The sequence below is a fragment of the Cebus imitator genome, unplaced genomic scaffold (assembly GCF_001604975.1).
Source record: "Cebus imitator isolate Cc_AM_T3 unplaced genomic scaffold, Cebus_imitator-1.0 Scaffold18, whole genome shotgun sequence".
NCBI lineage: Eukaryota > Metazoa > Chordata > Mammalia > Primates > Cebidae > Cebus > Cebus imitator.
Window position 1 is genome coordinate 3,347,144 of NW_016107333.1, and position 16,635 is coordinate 3,363,778.

The 16,635-nt window shown below is 43.3% G+C and overlaps 1 protein-coding gene across 1 annotated transcript in view; it reads right to left on the reverse strand.

Moving 5' to 3' along the window:
* RALGAPB (Ral GTPase activating protein non-catalytic subunit beta) overlaps positions 1-7,540 on the reverse strand; it is a 102,162-nt gene extending 94,622 nt beyond the window's left edge. Inside the window, exon 1 of the mRNA XM_037734420.1 lies at positions 7,266-7,540. The gene's annotated coding sequence lies outside the window, so the exon portion shown is untranslated. The remainder of the gene's footprint in view (positions 1-7,265) is intronic.
* Between the last annotated feature and the right edge of the window lie 9,095 nt (positions 7,541-16,635).

Here is a 16,635-nt window from a genome sequence, read left to right on the forward strand (position 1 = left end):
AGAAAAAAAAAAAAAAAAAGGCACCAGAAACTGAAAACCCAGAGTGAAAGGAAAGAATGCTATATGTAGAAGGTGGTAAGGTTTCAAAGGTAAGCAGTGACCAATTTTGAAGGACTCTAAATGCCAGGATTGGATATTTGTAATTAATGAGCAAAAGTTTAACCTTATCTTATCCGGGCATGGTGGCGCACACCTGTAATCCCAGCTACTCAGGAGCCTGAGGCATTAGAATCACTTGAACCCAGGAAGTGGAGGTCGCAGTGAGCCAAGGTCACACCAAGAAGAAAGTTTAACCTTATCAGAGGAATGACACATCAGGTACTAAATTTCCATTAAAGCAATTTGAGGGAAGTGTTTAAGATACACTGAAGGGATAGCAGAAGAGAAAACTCCAATGTGGCTACCAATAGGCTAGGGTTGAGGGCAATCAGAGAGGTACATGGGAGGAGTTGGGCACTGCAGTGAGATATGAAGATATAACTGAAGTTAGGTGATAAAGGACTTCAACTGCAAAGTTAGGGATCTTGAGTCTCCTCCCCAGTGGACTGTCTACTACCAACCTGAGCTGCTAGCAGAGAAATCTCTATCTTCAATGCTCCAGAAGTAAATATGATGGGAAGAAGGGGAAGAAGTCAACAGTGCCCTCCTGCAGATCCCTTAATTTCCTTCACAACTCTATATGTACTCATTTTCTAAGAATTCTCTCTGCAGGTTCTGCGTGCTGGGTAACAGCTTATAGCTTGTAAGCACCACCAAAAAATAACATGCAAGTTTGGTCTAAATCACAAATTACCCAAATAATCAATACAATGGTGGACACTCTAAGACCACAGCCTGACATTAATTACATTAATTGATTCAACCTATATTTATTACATGCCTTCTATGCAACAAGCACAGAAAATAAACATCATCCCTGTTCCCAAGGAGCTTCAAATCTAATTACAGAGAACAATTCTTTAAAACTTTGTAAAGCATATCCAGACATCAGTTATTTCATGAAACAAACATTAAACACCAGCTACATGTCAAATTTGTCCTAGATTTAGAGATACAAATATAAACAAAACACAATGGCTGCCCGAGAGAAAGTTTCATAGTGAGGAAGACGAGAGAAACCAAAGATGACACCATAGTACAGTAGAATTCAATATGGTAATTGATGAGTTATGACAGCAGCATAATACAACAAAAAAACTACTTGAGGCCAGGCATGGTGTTTCATGCCTGTAACCCCAGCACTTTGGGAGGCCAAGGCAGGTGTATCACTTGAGGTGAGGAGTTTGAGAACAGCCTGGCCAACACAGCGAAGCCTCAACTCCAATAAAAATACAAAAATTAGCCAGGTGTGGAGGTGGGTGCCTGTAATCCCAGCTACAGGGTAGGCTGAGGCAGGAGAACTGCTTGAATCCAGGAGATAGAGGCTGCAGTGAGCCAAGATCATGCCATTGCACTCCAGCCTGGACAACAGAGCAAGACTCCATCTCCAAAAAGAAGGAAGGAAGGGAGGGAGGGAGGGAATCTACTTGAGATATTGCTTGAGCACAACGTACTTTTGCATAATTGATCATTTTTAAAGAGCTTTCACATGTTACTTCATTTTATTCCAATAACCCTAGAAGCGTAAGTAAGACAGATGTCACCAACCACTAGGAAAGGAAACAAAGTAAAGCTATGACTTGCTCAGGATCACATCAAGTAACAGCAGAGCTGGGACAAGAAACTCCACCTCTTGCCTCAAAGTCCAATGTTGCGTCCCTTTGTACAGACTCCATACCTCACCGTATGACCTTGGACAAGTCAACTGGCATTTCTCTTTTTGAGACAAGGTCTCACTCTGTTGCCCGGTGTGGGGTGTGCAGTGACACAATCTCGGCTCACAGCAGCTTCCACCTCCCAGACTTAAGTAATCCTCCCACTCAGCCTCCCAAGTCACTGAGATTACAGGTGCATGTCACCATGTTCTGCTAATTTTTAAAAAAAAATTCATAGAGACAAGGTCTCATTATGCTGCCCAAGCTGGCCTCAAACTCCTGAGCTCAAGCAATCCTGCCACCTCGACCTCAAAAAATGTTGGGATTACAGGTGAGCCACCACACCAGGCCACCTGGCATTTCTTTGTCATAGTTTCCTCATCTATAAAAACAGGGAGAATACCAGCAGTGCCTATCTAGAGTGGCCTGGGAGAAGGATCAAATAAAGCAACCTAAGTTGACATACTTTAAAATGTACCAATGGAAGGTACACTTTATAAGGCATGCCTATTTCTCTTGGGAAAAATAGGGTACAGGGTGCTAAAACATTGAGCAAATAAATGAACTGTGCTGGATTTTAAGGTACACAGGTCCACCAAGTTCATCCATATAACCTCATGACTAATAAAGGCAAAAGGACTATAGTTCATTTTTCTGTTGCAGTCCTACTGACCCCATAAGGCAAACATCAATAAAGCTGGCAAAAAAAGGAATGTATTCACCTGTGTACCAGATGCTATTAGAGATCCCGTCAAACACCTGAATTACAGGAAAGACAGACAGGTTCTGCCTGCATCTCACCCACGCTCAAAAAAATGGAAAGCAGTAGTGTTTGCTAATCTAACCAAAGAATATTTGTTTTGTTTTGTTTTTTCCCCCGAGACGGAGTCTTGTTCTGTCACCCAGGCTGGAATGCAGTGGCACAATCTTGGCTCACTGCAACCTCTGCTGCCGGGATTCAAGCAATTCTCCCACCTCAGCCTCCTGAGTAGCTGGGATTACAGGCACGTGTCAACACACCTGGCTAATTTTTGTATTTTTAGTAGAGACGGGGTTTCACCATGTTGGCCAGGCTGGTCTTGAACTCCTGACCTCAGGTGATCCGCCTGCCTCAGACTCCCAAAGTGCTTGGATTACAGGCATGAGCCAACGTGCCCGGCCCCAAAGAATATTTGAATACCCTGTTTGCCCCCACCAGCACCACCACAGTTCTCATCTTTTATGCCTCAGACCTTCTTTGTCCAATACAGTAGCTATCACCACATGTAACTATTTAAATTTAAATTTTTTTTAATTTTAATAGTTTTAATTAAAATAGTTTTAACTATTTGAATCAAACTCCACTTCTTACACTAGTCATTTTAAGTGCTTCCGAGTCACATGTGGCCAGTGGCTACCATATCAGAGCAGGTAAGATTTAGTTCCATGATTGTAGAAAATTCTATCTCACAGAGCTGCTTCAGATACTACACTATTATTTTTATTTCAACTTTGATTAGACTCCTTGAGGAAAGGGGCTATGTCTTATTTATCTTTTTATCCCCAGTTTATATAGCTAAGTGTGTGAAAACACACTAAGTACTCACTATACTGACAGTCCTCAACTTATGATTTTGAACTGTACCAGGGTGTGAAAGCAATATGCTTTCAGTAAAAACTGTACTTTGAATATCCACATAGCCATTCTGTTTTTCACTTTCAGTACAGTATTCAATCAATTACATGAAATATTCAACATTTTATTATAAAATACACTTTGTGCTAGATAATTTTGCCCAACTGTAGGCTAATGTAAATGTTCTGAGCATGTTTAAGGTAGATGAGGCTAAGCTATTCTGTTCAGTAGGTATATTAAATGCATTGAGCTATTATGTTCAATAGCTATGTTAAATGCATTTTTGGCTTACAATCTTTTCAACTTTGATAGGTTTATTGGGAAGTAATCCCATCATAAGTTGAGGAGCCTCTAGATACCTGAGTTTCTCAAACATAAGCAGATCACTCTCTCCACTTTCCTATCCCATACATACACACAGACGTGCAAACACAAACCAATAATACACAAGACAACCTTTCTCATGGGGCAGGGGGCAGGGGTGAAAGAGGACACTGTCCAGAGGAAGGAGGGCTACGTTCTAGTACTGGAGGTGCTGGAAGCTAACCATGTAGCCTTGGCCAAGTTATTTTCCACATCTATAAGAAGATAGAATGAAACTCCATGCAGCTTAATTTTAAAACTTAAATCACCTTGCACCAAAGAAAATCAAGTATTCTGCCCAAAAAGTCTTTGCACGTGTCAGGAAACACACTTGCTAACACTGATGAGTACCTTGTATTAAACAGAATCCATTTCTAGGTCCCAAGCTATCACGATTAGAGTCACTTTTGTTCTCTGAGCATGTGGAATTTTTCACCTTTACTTTGGGGCTCAACTAAAGACTTAAACTTTCAGGCTTAAAGATTAAGTTTCTTCCATGTGCTAAAGTAAGAACTGGATACTGTGTCCATATCTGATCAGAGACACAAGGACAGGTTTCTTAAGTATTTGAATTTAACATAAATTGTCCCATCAGTTTCTATTAGTGCTAAGCCTGAAAATCGAGCAAATAGTACAAAACAGAACAAAGAAAATATTTATAAAGAATACTTTATAGGCCAGGCATGGTGGCTCACGCCTGTAATCCCAACATTTTGGGAGGCCGAGGTGGGCAGAATACTTGAGGCCAGGAGTTCGACACAAGCCTGGCCAACGTGGCAAAATCCTCTCTCAACTAAAAATACAAAAAAATTAGCCAGGCATGGTGGCGGGCACCTGTAGTCCCCGCTACTCAGGAGGCCGAGGCAGGAGAATCGCTTGAACCCAGGAGACAGAGGTTGTAGTTGAGCCGAGATCATGCCACCGCACTCAAGCCTGGGGGACAGAGCGAGACTCCATCTCAGGAAAAAAAAAAAGGAATATTTTATGAAATGTGTTCTTAATTCAGTCTACGTACTTTGTCATATTTAACTGCTATAAAAATCTGTACTGTCCAAAAACCTCATCATAATAACCTTCACACACACATTCACTAAGATTTGCAAACCCTTACATGGTTTTAAGACCAGCCAAGAACAAATCCAATCTGAATTATTGGCCTGCCTTCCTTTAAAACTTGTAAACATGGCAAACGGACCAATGGCAGTTCAGGCATTCTGCAATAAATATGTGCTAAGTTTGTCAATTCCTGTGACATCATGATTTTACTCCTCATTAAGTATTTACATCATCTCTCTCGGTGAACAGAATCAACTATTAACAATGGCAACTCCATCTACTTGTATTTCCAATAACAACAAGGCAGTGCCATTTAGTGGATGACAACTAAACACTTTTTTGGAAAATGAAGTAGGGAACACATGCAAAGGCCTAACAATAATAAAAAGACTTTCCCTATAGACATGATTGCGTCTGTAATAAAATCAGACACTAAAAATCAAGCAATGTTGATTGCACATGGTTAGTCCTACAAAGTGCCTTGCAATTGGTCAGTGTGTGAGTTCAACTGCTGGACAAATGACTGAACATAACTAAAATGTTCATTTCGAACCAAAAAGAACAAAACTCTATAAGCTGGGCACTACCAAACATCTTTTACAAAAATGGAAATAAAGAAGTATCTGTTTGCAACGTGATCCATCTATAACATAAAGGGACCCAACCATTCCATCAGTAAAAGCTTTATGAGTCTGTATGTCAAAGCACTGGAAGGAATACAGAGATGAAGAAAACATGGTCCCTGCCCTAAAGCTTCTCATAATCCAGAAGAACGGACAGAATTACAACCCAGAAAAATAACTGATAAGTTTCACTATGATGTTGCTAAAGAGCAAATTGGAAGGACTCAAGGTGGGTGGGGGTCAGTTACAGAGATACCTTGAAGGGAATGTTTAAAGCTATGTAGCCAGAGAAAGGAAGAAAAGGGTATGTAGGCCTGGAACGGTTGCTCACATCTCTAATCTCACCACTACGGCAGGCCAAGGTGGGTTTGGGACCCTTCAGCCCAGGAGTTTGAGACCAGCCTGGGCAACATGGAGAAACCCCAACTCTACAAAATTTAAAAAAAAAAAAAAAATCAAAAATTAGCCAGGCATGGTGGCACACAGCTGTAGTCCCAGCTACTTGGGAGGCTAAGGTGGGAGGATTGCTTGAGCTCAGGAGGTGGAAGTTGCAGTGAGCCAAGATCATGCCACTGCATTCCAGCCTGGGCAACAGAGCAAGACTCTGTCTAAAAAAAGAAAAGAAAAGGGTGTGTATATGTATACAGGAGAGAGCAGAACTGTAGGCGTTGGGGTGGAGTGGTCAGAAAGCTCAGAGGATGGTCTAGGTAGATGAATAGCATACGCAAAAACCACCCAGAGGTTAGGGATGCTACACCTGTAAGTACTGTATATTTAGGAAAATTGAAAACGAACAGTTTTGCATAAGATGCATACATTTCAAATGTTCCAGATGACTCTGAATCCCTGCAGAGAAAGTTACTTCCCACTCCCAACAGTCTTTCACCAGGTGTAGTGGTCAGCGGACCTAAAGAAAAGATCTCTGCGGTGGAACTTGCATGTTTAACAAGGTCCCAGACAATTCCCCTGCACACTTAAGGTGGAGAAGCAGAGATGCATTTTGAGATGCAGAATTAGCAAATTACATGCGGTTCTCAAACTTTGCTGCACGCTGGAATCACTTGGGCATCTTTAAAAAATATACTGAAGTCTGGCTTTCACCCACTAGACATTCTGACTGTATTGGTCTGGGATGCCACATGGGCATCAGAAACCTTCAAAAGTTCCCCCAGGTGATTCTACGGTGTAGCAAAGTAGGAGAGCCACTGCCCTAATTGTTAAGCACTTGGAACTGTGGAGTCGGACTGCTTCGGTTCAAATTACTAGCTATGTGACCTTGGGTAATTAAGTCACCCAACCACCCAGGGACTCAGTCGCCTCATCAGTAAAATGGGGACAATAATCCTACCTCACAGGGTTGCTGTGAAATCAGACGTGGTTAACGTAATGGCATGATGCCTGGCGGATAACAATCGCTTAATGGGGGTTAGCTGTTTACTCTCATTATCAACTCTTCCTCATCAGTGTCACTGTGCAATGGGCAGTATCGTCCCCACTGGGCGGCAGCAACTCGCCTACCCTTTCTGCTGGACCAAATTCTTTGCCAGAGTTGTCTCGCTCAGCTCCAGACCCGCCCCCTCCCCCAGGCTGCCAGGAGAGGGCTTGGCCCGGCCGGGGCAGCTCCTAAGGATTAGACCGGGTTTACACAGACTCGACAGCAGCCGCCCACTCCAGGGCCGAGATTTCCCCGCCCCCGTGGGTCTCCCAAAAATTTGGAGATGCGCTTCCAAAGGCCGGGCCCCTGGAGCACCCAGGGTCGAGAAACAAGCCTCAGCCGTCCCCAGACCGCCGGGAGGGGAAGAAAGGAAAGGAGAGGGGAGGGTCCGGCCGCGGAGGAGCCGGCTGCCCAGTTACCTGAGGCTACGGGCGGGGCCCGCATCGCTGGGGCGGGCGCCGCCGCCGCCGCCGCCGCCGGCCGCACTCGGCCTTCCGCCTCACGCGACCCGTGCCATTGGGCTGGCGCTTTCACTGCCCTGGCCGGCCGTCCTCAGGCAGTCCGTCGTCCACCCGTCAGCCACTCTCCCAGGGTGCCAAGGGACGACGAAGGCCAGTCGGGCCAGCCGGCTGGGCTCTGCTCAGGCAACTTCCGACTGCCAGGGGCGGCGGCGTCAAATAACTCCCTAGCCAAGTGGGCCACTACGCGTGCGCGGTGCGCCAGCTGAGAGCCTTCTGCGGGGCTGAACCGGTGGCGTCAAATAATTCCCGAGACACGGAGCCGGAAGCTGCGCCTGCGCAGCTATCCCAGATCGCCGCGCGGGGCGCATTCCGTCCTCCCTTTCCGGATCAAATGGCGAGGGAGGAGTGAAGCGACGGATCCACCTACCTCATCGCATCACAGAGGAGGCACTCCACCTGCGTCTTTAGGAATCTTACGGCAACACACTCTACCTGTTTTCGGTGCAGGCGAAGTAAGGGGCTTGTCTGCAAGATTCTGGCTCCCACAGAGGCTCTAGGAATTTCTCCCATCCCAAAATTACAGCACCCTTCCTCTGAAATGATGTTCTTTACTCGCCGCCCTCTTATTACATGGGCACATCATTAATTATGAGCAGTGCTCTATTCCAGGCCTGGTGTGGGTTACAAAGGTGAATGGAACATAAGATTTAGAGCCTCTCATTAAAGAGCTGAATCTGATAGAGATAAGGCAGTAATAATAATAGTAAGAGATACCTCTTTGAGCACCTGCAATGCTCCAGACATTTTGTCAACGGTACCACTTTCAATAACTTGCTTTCACTTCAACGAAGAAAATAATTAGTACCATTGGAGAGGTACAGTTTAAGTGCTTTGAGAGTGTAAAGGAGGAAACTTGGACTGAGCGAGAAGAGGAGGGAGGAATGGTGGAATTCTTCATGAAGGACCTGGCCTTGGGTCTGACCTTGGGAATTCAGAGAGAGAGGGGTCAGGGTGTTGAGTAGAGGTGAAGACACGGGTGTCTGAAAAGCAGAAAGGAGCAAAGAAGATTCTGACTCCTCACCTCGGAAGTTAGTCTCTTCTAACTGAGGTGAGGAATGGGTGATAAGGGAACTAGTATCATCATAGAAAGGGTAAAATTGAAGAGTGTTCCATCGAGACCACACCTCAGCCCCCAGGAGAATAGCTACAGGAAGGAAAAGGAAAAAGAAAAGTAAGAATGTGCTAGCATAGGAACAAGGTTATTTACAGGACACTGTGGATCCAAGCAATACATTTCAGTTCAACGCAGTGTGACAAATTATGTAGCAGGCTAACTCAGTATCTATTTCAACCGCTCCCTCGCCTTCCTACACTACAGGGTCTGGAAAGCAAAGCACACAGTTCTCTACCTTCCTTGCTGCTAAGGGTGGCAGTGAGAAAAAGTCCTCGCCAATAAGATGTAGGCAGAAGTGTCAAAGGAGACCTTCCCTTCCTTCTTCCCTTGGAGAAGTTTGTGTCCTTCACTTTTCCCCTGCTTCATGCTTGGAACTAGGCGACACCTGGTACACAGCAGCCTAGCGGTCATGAGGAGGACTGTGCTAAGGAAGGTGGAGCAGAAAGACAGGAGCCTGCCTGTTTAGGTCATACTCAAGCAGCGACACAAACCCTGTACTACCTTCCTGTCTTATGGGAGTGAGGAATCTTAAGTATACCAGAGTTTGTTGAGTTTTCTGTTACTTGTAACCAGATGCATTCTAACACAATACTGAACACCTGTAACAGAGAGGGAGAGTGACTAATTGGAAGAACAATAGGTGATGGGAATTAGAAAAGTGACAGGCACAGAAGATGGGAAAGCTGTCCAAAAGCCCTTGGGGAGATGACAAACATACAGCTATCACCCTCCTAGGGGTTTTAATTCATTCCTGAAATTCTGCTTCTAGGAGGAAAGCTGTTAAATTTTTTCCATTAATTAAAATGGGCAAAATTCTGTTCAATTCCAACCTAAGGCCCCTAAATATTTTTAATAGAAAAGAATATATCGATGCAACAGAAAATTATACAAGCAATAAGTAACTTTGCTTAAAATACGGCTTTTACATAAAATGTAAGACATTAAGACTTATTACACTGGCCAGAAAGACAAGATTTAATATTAGGTGCAAGTTGGTGGAGGAGAGATGCAAGTGTCGTTCTTTAAAAGATGGTTTGTTTTTTAAGAGACAGGGCCTCGCTATGTTGCCCAGGCTGGCTTCAAACTCCCGGGCCCAAGCCATTCACCTGCCTCAGCCTCCCAAGTAGCTGGAACTAAAGGCACACATCACTGTGCCTGGCATAAATGATATGATTTTTCTGCGCTCTTTGCTAATTTTTTAAATCTTTTGAGGGCTTCACTTAAACCAACATAAAAATAAAACACACATACACACATATACCTTAAGGGAAAATTAAAGACTAAACATTAGAAACATATGAGAAAAGCACACATGTACAATAAACTTAAGAGACACATGAGATGCAAGACAGTAAAACATTTGGGATTCTCCAGAGTGCACAATTCAGATTTGTTCCACAGCATGATCTCTGACTAAAAACATTAACTAAATTGGAGAATGTTTTCATCTCAAACTGTAATGTCAAAATATCACTTTGTATAGTGTCTTTGGAAAGGCACAGCATTGGAAAAAGGAGCAGCAGCAGTATAAGCTTTCGTGACAGACTTTTTTTCCAAAGATGACTACACCAGTCTGTTTCGTTTTATTTACATTGAAAGCATCAACCTGGGAGATGCCACACCAATCTATATGATCCATCCCATGCTTCTCCTTACAATGTAACTGACACTCCTCTTACTGAGAAGTGGGATCAATATTCCTTCTCCTTGAGTCTGGCTGAGCCTGTGAGCATTCCAACCAATAGGGCAAAGTGATGCTATGTGATTGCTGAGGCTAGGTCATAAAGAAGACACAGCTTCTACCAGTCTTGCTCCCTATTACAATGCTCACTGTTGGACCCCAGCCACCATGCTTGGAGAAAGCCCAAGCCACATAAAGAAAACATGAAGAGGTGTTCCAACTACCAGCCCTAGCTAAGGCTTTGCTGATAGTCAACATCAATAGCCAGACATACAACTGAGGAAGCCATCAGATGATTCCAGCCCCAGCTTCAAGCCTCCACCCTCACCTGACACCAAGCTAAGCAGGGACAAACTAACCCTATTGAGAGCAGACCATAAGAGATGTAGATCCATGAAAAAAATATATACATATATATATATATATATACACACACACACATATATATGTGTATATATATATACACACATATATATATATACACATATATATGTGTATATATATATACGTATATATATACACATATATATACACATATATATATATACACATATATATGTATATATATTGTATATATATGTGTATATATACATATATATTGTATATATATGTATATATGTATATATAAATATACATATATATGTATATTTTATATATGTATATATAAAATATATACATATATATAAAAATATATATATATATATAATTTTTTTTTTAAAGAGGCTAGGCACAGTGACTCATGCATATAATCCCAGCGCTTTGGGAGGCCAAGGCAGGTGGGTCACCTGAGGTCAGGAGTTTGAGACCAGCCTGACCAACATGGAGAAACCCCATCTCTACTAAAAATACAAAATTAGCTGGGCGTGGTGGCGCATGCCTGTAATCCCAGCTATTCGGGTGGCTGAGGCAGGAGACTTGCTTGAACCTGAGAGGTGGAGGTTGCAGTGAGCCAAGATTGCACCATTGCACTTCAGCCTAGGCAACAACTCCATCTCAAAAAAAAAAAAAAAAAATGAGAGAGAGAGAGGTCCATATAGCAGATTCATGAATAAAATAAATATTGTCATTTACCCCAACCAAGTTTTGGGGTAAATTGTATATAGTCACAGTAATTGGAACACTTTTCAAGAACTGTAACTGAGAAAAGTTTCTAACTGAACAGCTGTATGTGAAATACATCTGTAGCCATTTTTTTCTTGTTTTATTTTTCCTTCTTTTTTAATTGTGCAGTACCAGCTTAGGGTAGAAACAGTTGGTCAGACCCATTGCTGTTTCTCCTGAACCTAACGCCATACTGGCATGGTGTGAGTGCTCAGTGAACATGTGTTAGATGGATGGATGGAGGGAGGGTGGGAGGGAGGGAGGGAGGGATGGATGGGTGGGTGGGTGGGTGGATGGATGGAGGGATGGAGGGAGGGAGGGATGGATGGATGGATGAGGAGATGGATAGAAGCTTCATTGGGTCAGTGCTGAACCCACCTTCTTGCTCCTACTGTTAAGTCTTAGTAAACAGTATGCAGCAGATGGTAGTAACACCACTAGATTCAGGCAAGTGGGGTCCCTTGTGCCAGACCCTGTGCCTTAAGAGGGTCCTGCACTTTGGACTGTATTCCTCAAAAGTTTTCAAGTGCCCTTCTGGGACTAGCCATGCCATTTAGGAAGGGTGTCTCCGTTGAGATCAGGTCCCATGTAAGCCTTGTTGACCACAATTTTCCACCTTGAAATTTCCTCCTCAAGTGCCTTTGAGCCCACTTCCTCCACTCTTGAAAACACCATTTTCCAGGTAGTTCTAATTGTTAGCCCAAGCCCTCACTGGGCCTTCACTCATACCCCAGAACACCCTCTCCAGTAAAAAAAAAAAGCCCAATTTACACACACATACTTCTCCTTCTTGGAGGGAGTGTGCCTGCTGTTTTATTTTTAATGCCAGGAAATACATTTAGGGATCAAAAAATAAGAGCAAGCACTGATAATGGATTGTTGTCTGAATACTGTGTGCAGGGGCTGTCAAAACATGTTTATTTTGAGAGCTCAGCATGCCACCCTGTTTGCTGGAATCCCTCATTAGGTAGGCCAGTGTCACAGATGGGAAAGTCAACCTGGAAAAGCAAAATACCCGCAGTGCCTCATCCAACAGCCAAACCCTCAGTGGAATTTCATAATAACTGGCCATTTGGGGCAAGTTAAGGAAAAGACTCAGGCTTTTAGCCAGAATGCGTTGGTGACAGAAACCTAACTTATGCTAAAAAGAAATAAATAAAGAGTAATATTGATTGGAAACCTTATGTAATCAAATGAGGGGGAGGGCAGAGATCAAGTCAGACTTGCCAGACAACACCAGGGACTGGAATTCCATTGGGACTCCCTGTCCTGTGTCTCTGCCTCTCTCCATCTGCAGACTTCTGATTTGACACTCACTCAGCTTTCTTGCATATGTGAGGAATGCGTGCCAGGTTTACCTCAGGACAAATCTCCATCCATTTTCACTGTATTTTTGTATTTTTAGTAGACATGGTTTTCACCATGTTATCCAGAATGGTCTCAATCTCCTGACCTCGTAATCCACCCGCCTCGGCCTCCCAAAGTGCTGGGATTACAGGCGTGAGCCACCAAGCCCCGCTGATGTTTGGTTTTTTAAGATGGAGTCTTGCTCTGTCACCCAGGCTGGAGTGCAGTGGCTCAATCTCACTCAGCTCACTGCAACCTCTGCTTCCCAGGTTCAAGCAATTCTCCTGCCTCAGCCTCCCAAGTAGCGGGGATTACAGGTGTGTGCCACCACGCCTGACTAATTTTTGTATTTTTAGTAGAGATGGGGTTTCAACATATTTCACCAGGGTGGTCTCAAACTCCTGACCTCAAGTGATCCGACCGCCTTGGCCTCCCAAATTGCTGAGATTACAGGCGTGAGCCACCACACCCTGCAATGAGCAACTTCATTTTTTTAAATGAAACTTTTATTTTGGAATAATTTTAATTTACAGAAAAATTTAAAACCTAGTACATAGAGTTTCCATGTCCCCTTCACCCAGCTTCTCCTAATATTAGCATCTTATGTGACCATGATACATTTATCAAAACTAAGGAATTAACACTGGTACGTTAGCATTAACTGAACCATAGACCCTATCTGGATTTTGCCAATTTCCCATTGATGTCCATTTTCTCTGCCATACAGAATGATATGTTTATTTAGTTATGTCTCCTTAATCTCCTCCATCTGGAATGCTTTCTCAGTCTTCCTTTGATTTCCATGACCTTGACAGTTTTAAAGTGTTGGTAAGACATTTTGTAGACTGTCTCTCAATTTGGATTTTTCTTTTTCTTTTTTTAAGACAGGCTGGTGTACAGTGGCATGATCTTGGCTCACCACAGCCTCCACTTCCTAGGTTCAAATGATTCTCACGCTTCAGCCTCCTGAGTAGCTGAGAGTACCCACTAATTTCTCATGATTTTTAATGATTTATTCGTTGTAGGTGACTTGTTTATCTTGATGAGATTATGAACCAACAAAAGTCTGTGTTCACTGGCGTGCGTTCACAGTGCTTAGCACAGAGGTCAACACTTAGTAAACAGGTAGTGATGGACTGAATGAACAAATGCTGGGCATAGTAAAGTTAACTCCAGTAGGATATGTGCTAGAGAAGCACACCCAGGATTTGGTGTCGTGCCTCAAGAAGGCTCTGGACCATGAGACAGGATTCCATCAGGCATGCCTGATATATACCTGACTCTGCTCTGCCAAGATGGGGGAGAGGGGATACCAGAGAATGGGGGATCCAAGCTGGAGCTGCTTCATTAAGCCCCCACAAGATGCAGCAGCCTTCCTGTAAAGGAGGCATCACTGAACCCTTTATTGTCTAAATCTATGATGTCCAGAAAGATAGCTACTCACTGTATGTAGCTACTGAGTACTTTAAATGTGGCTAAACTGAGATGTGCTGTATGTATAAAATACATACCAGATTTCAAAGGGTTCATTTGGGGAAAAATCTTAGTAATACTTTTTAATATTGGTGGGGCAAGGTAGCTCACATCTGTAATCTCAGCACTTTGGGAGGCCAAGGCGGGGGGACCATTTGAGGCCAGGAGTTCGAGACCAGCCTGGCCAACATGGCAAAGCCTAATTTCTACAAAAATTAGGGTGTGGTGGCACATGCCTGTAGTCCCAGCTACTTGGGAAACTGAAGTGGGAGGATCACTTAAACACAGGAGGCAGAGATTGCAGTGAGCCAAGATCATGCCACTGCACTCCAGCCTGGGTGACGGAGTAAGACTCTGTCTCAAAATAATAATAATGATAATTTTTAATATTGATTACATGTTGAAATGACAGTATTCTTTGATGTAATGGGCTAAATGAAATATTTTAATATTACCAAAATTTATTTCACTTGCTGCTTCTTAATGAGGTTGCTAGGAAATATATGTGGCTCACATTATGTTTCTAACTGGACAGCGCTGTCATACGCTAACTATAAGCTCCTTCATTTGCCTTGTTCAGCCCAGAATGCAAGGCCCAGCACATAGTGATTGTCCCATAATTATCTGGAGCGTGAATTCATATAACTTATTATCTATATACTTTTTTTTTTGAGTGATCTCAGCTCACTGCAACCTTCACCTCCCAGGTTCAAGTGATTCTCCTGCCTCAGCCTCCCGAGTAGCTGGGGCTACAGGCACGTGCCACCATGGCCAGCTAATTTTTGTATTTTTAGTAGAGATGGGCCAGGCTGGTCTCGAGCTCCTGACCTCATAATCTGCCTGCCTCTGCCTCCCAAAGTGCTGGGATTACAGGTGTGAGCCACTGCACCCAGCTTCTCTATAGACTTTTATGCGATCCTCTTGAGGGCAACAACTTTCTTGCTCCTCATGGTATATCTATTCTCAGTACGGTGCCTAATCAATGTTTTTTGGATGGACCAATGAGCCTTCATTCTGTCCAGCTCTCCGTTCTCCTAGCTCAGTTCTGCCGTGGAATCTCCCATCCACTTTGTCACAGGGGCTCTGGTGCCAGGCAATGATTTCCTGGTAGGGTCATGGCTCTTCTTGATGCTAATCCTGGTTCTTGGGCCACGTTGGTGATACCCTTCTCAAGTTTCCTCAAGTTCTGGGGGCCTGGGATGACTCCTGCTTCAGACACTACAGTAATGGGAAGAAGACTTGATATTTTGGTGTTGGCTAAAATGTGGCTATTGTCCCTGTACGTGTCAGGTTCATGTAATTCAATCCACAAAACTCCTGATTCAGATGGGGACTATTTCAGAAAGCCTGAATAATAGGCGATAATTTGAAGCAGATGGAACAAACGGTAAAATATCCTAATTTCCAGTTTTCCAGTACAAACAAGCATCTGACAAGCTTGATATGCTTACGCTATTTATGAAATCAGCCTGAAACATTTTTCACTATTTAATACACCAGGAAATGGAAGACTAGCTAAGCCCCTCATTAGGTGTGAGACAGGTCTGTTTTTTTTTTTTTTTTTTTTTTTTTTTTTTTGAGCCTTGGTTTCCTTATTTGTAAAAATGGAAGATAATTAAATCCACCTCACTGGGTTGTTGAGAAGATTAAGTGAGGTAATTATATATACAGGCTTAATACAGTGCATGGCATTTAATAGAAGTTCAATCAATGTAGCAGTGATTAACACCAACCCCGCTGGGATGTCTGCAAATTAGCAAACAAGAAAGAAGAAAGTATTTGTGGTGCTTTAACAGATGAACCTGTTATAATGACATTTTATATTTGTTCTTCATTTTAACTATCAACAAGCTATACATGCTCATCAAATAAAAACAGCAGACATTTGTCGAGCACTCAGTGCAAGGCAGTTACTGTGTTATGCATTTAACATGCATCATCTTATTTAATCATGGCTATTTGGGGTAAAATCTCTTTTGATGGTCAAATTAGAGAGCCAGAAACTGAGTTCAGGGAGACAAAATAATGTGCTCCAGGTCCCATAGCAATTAAATGACCACATCAGGTTTTTGTGGGTTTTTTGCTTGTTTGTTTCTTTTGTTTTTTGAGACAGGGTCTCACCATCACCCAGGCTGGTAGCTGGGACTATAGGCATATGCCATCAAGCCCAGCTAATTTTTGTATTTTTTAAAGAGATGTTGCCTAGGCTGGTCTCAAATTCCTGGGCTCAAGCAACACCCCCCCCATCTCAGCCTCCCAGTGTTGGGATTACAGGTGTGGGTCACCATGTGAGTCTTTTTTTCTTTTTTCTTTAAGAGACAGGGTCTTGCTCTGTTGCCCAGACTGGAGTACAGTGGCATGATCATAGCTCACTGGAGCCTCGAACTGGGCTCAAGGAATCCTCTTTCCTCAGCCTCCCAAGTAGCTGGGACTACATGCATATGCCACTGTGCCCAGCTAATTTTTAAACATTTTTTATGGCCGGGTGCAGTGACTCACACCTGTAATCCCAGCACTTTGGGAGGCCAAGGCAGGCGGATCACCTGAAGTCA